Genomic DNA, 3,448 nt, shown 5'->3' on the forward strand with positions numbered 1-3,448 from the left:
TGTGTGTATTATACATATACATGTGTGTGTGCATGTGTATACATGATCCAGACTCCTTGTATAAAAGTTCCCTTCCCGCATTTCCCAGTGAATCATTGCTTCGGTTCTAAAAATACAAAGCTGGCTGATAAAGCTTGGTGGCAGACTCACCGAAGGTCCCCTTTTGTCCTGATTCTTCTACAGTGGCGGATGAGCGCTGAGTCAGCGAGATGCTGGCTACCCAGACCCCTCGGTGTGTGGAGGCTGGACCAGGAGACCCCGAGAGCACTGTCCTGGCAGCGCGGATGCCTGCCTTTACAATCGCCGGCTTCCCTGCCGGGAGAGCCAGCAAGAGGACCAATTAGTGCAAGCTGCGATGTGAGATGGGTCCACGGAGGATGGAAACCCCTCCCCACTCTCTTGGCAGAGGCCACTGGAAAGGCCATCGGATGTCAACAGCTTTCCATCATTCCTGCAGCTCCAGGGAGAGGGGTGGAGGGGTACTCTTCCCACACCTGGTCCAGATTCAGTCCCAGGGCAGCAATGGCTTACCAGAGTGCACCCTCCTCCCCCAGCCCGTCAGTTCCATTCTTGAAGGTGGAACAAATTGGGTGTTGACACATTTGGCTCTTTTAATCCAAAGCAAGACTGAAGGGAAGGGAATAAACGCAGGAATTGTTGGCCACTTTGCAGAATAGGGAAGTGCCTTTGGGTTATCAGAAATTCCTTGTTGTGAAAGCAACCTATTTGGTTTGTCCATACTCCAATTCATTGCATATCTGAGAAAGAAACTACAACTCCCTAACATGGGTATATGATAAGGTCCTGCAAAATCTCGTGTGAAATATAGAGTACAGCTGTAGAAGGCAGATAGTTTACATACATAAGCATTTATGTATACATCTATCTACTATTTATTATTTATCTATCATATAGATAAATGTGGTGGTCTCATACAATATTTGTCTTTTTGTGATTGACTAACTCAGCTAATGTCCTCTACAAACTCCCCTAAAGAGTTATAGTCTTGGAAACCCACAGGGACTGTTCCACCCCATCCTACAGGGTTGCTATGCAGCAGAATCAACTTGTGGCAGTTAGTTTGTTTGGTTTACAATGTCTTCTAGGTTCGGCCATATTCTGGGGTATTTCAAAGTTCCTAGGTATTCTTTAATACTGCATGGTATTCCATTGTGTAAGAGTGCTTTATTTGTATAAAAGATACTCCCTATAGTATTTGCTCATATGTATGTCATTGGGTAATTTAATGGTGTTAGTTCTGTTTTGTTTTTGCTTTCCATTTTTTGTTGACTCCATTTGAATTGAGCAGTGGCATATCCAGTGTGGCAGTTATTTTAAAATACTTCTTTCAAGTTCTAGAATGTATTACATGATTTGGTTAATGTGTTAGTCTGGGTACATTAGAGAAACAAATCCACAGAAACTCATATGTGTAAGAGAGTTTTATATAAAGGGTAGGTGTACATTAAGAAAACACCCCAACCCAGTGCTGCCCAAGTCCACAAGTCTGACATTAGCCCATATGTCTGACAGTGATCTACAAAGTCCTTCTCCATCTCACAAAACATGCACAATGATGCCAACTGCTGGAGGAAAGCCAAGTCAGTGAACATGTAAGCATCTCAGTGCACCCAGGGTTTCATCTGGGTAGGTCCATGTGGCTTCTCCTCAGGGATGTCTTGCAGGAAATGAGCCTTGCCAGCTGAAACAGGGAACTGGCTAAGACAGCTGCATGCTGATCTGACCATCAGAAAGCAAGAGACCCGAGAACTAGACACGTGAGGCTCACTGAGCCATTTATCTCTCTGCCCTTCAATTAACCCCACATGTGTTTATTGGCCAAGTTGGCACAATAAACTTTAACTATTGCAGTCCACAACAAACTTTTCCAAATTATGATTTGATTAAAGCAGCAGCAGATTCATGAATATATTGCCACTGTGTTGGGAGGTGAGATATCTTGGGAACACATAGAAGCAAAGCCAGGTTGGTGGTACAGCATAAACCTACTAAGACAAAAGAGGTAACTTGCTACTCCAAAGTTAGAATTATCCATATGCTTTGTTGTGTTTGTTGCAACTTAGAATACAATACTCATAACGATTCCATTTTAGAAATATTGAATTAAAATTTTTTAAATCATTTTATTGTGGGCTCAAACAACTTATTACAATCCATATCCATCCATACATTGTGTCGAGCACATTTGTACATTTGTTGCCATCATCATTCTCAAAACATTTTCTTTCTACTTGAGCCCTTGCTATCAGCTCCTCCTTTTTTCCCCTCCCTTCCCCACCCTTCCTCATGAACCCTTGATAATTTATAAATTATTATTATTATTTCATGTCTTACACTGTCTGATGTCTCTCTGAATTAAAATTTGTCATGCTATTAATACAACCTCTAATTCCTCTATTATTTGCCTCCCTTAATCGACTATACTTAGTCTAAATTTCTCTTCTGGAGAGTTCATAACTCAAAAGTCCCAACTTCTTCCAGTCTGTCAGTCTCCTCAGTATTCTCTCCCTTCTCTTTCTAACCAAGTTCTTATTTCCTTCATTCACCCACTATCTCCCTGATGGCCTGGTCCCAGGCTCAGAAACACCAGCCCACAATTCGCATGTAAAGTAATTTGCATGTGTTCATTCCTAATTCAAGTAGTGACACAGAAGATCAGCCACTGAATTAGGATACTGTCAGGAATGAAGATGCTCAGTTCTCATCTTTTGTTTGTTCATTTGTTGGTTTCAAAATCCTAATCTTTTGATAGCCGGGCACCATCTGCTTTCTTCACCACATTTGCTTATGCTCCCGCTTTGTGATCATGTTGGGAAGGTGAGCATCTCAGACTGCCGGATTATTTGAACAGTGTTCTTGTGTTGAGGGAGTACTTGAGTAGGGGCTCAATGTCCATCTGCTGCCTTAATACTAAACCTATAAATATATGTACATAGATCTATTTCCCCATCCTAATATATAAATATATTTACATATGTACATGCCTGTATTTAGATCTCTATAAATGACCTTTGCCTCTTAGTTCTTTCCTCTATTTCCTTTTACTTTCCTCTTGTCCTACTATCATGTTCAGCCTTCATTTGGGTTTCAGTAATTCCTCTCGGTTACATTGTCCTTGATCAAGCCCTACCAGGCCTCCAACACCATCCTTGCCATTGATTTTGAATCATTTGTTGTTCCCTTGTCCCTGGGTTTGTTAACACCCACTTCCTTTCCCCTGCCTCCCCTTCTTCCATGTCCCCCTGGAACTGTCTTTCTGTTGTTCTCTCTTCTGGCTTGTTTATCCCACTTATCCAATCCAGATAGACATGCAGTGACAACTATATGCACAAGCACAAAACTGAGCTCAATAAAGCAACAATAAAATAAAACAATAACAACAACAACACATAGCATCTGGGGTCTCAAATGCTTGAAGATAAACAAG

Source organism: Echinops telfairi, unplaced genomic scaffold (genome assembly GCF_000313985.2).
Source record: "Echinops telfairi isolate 266 unplaced genomic scaffold, ASM31398v2 ScPeMD7_7424;HRSCAF=8462, whole genome shotgun sequence".
In the NCBI taxonomy this organism is placed as follows: Eukaryota; Metazoa; Chordata; class Mammalia; order Afrosoricida; family Tenrecidae; genus Echinops; species Echinops telfairi.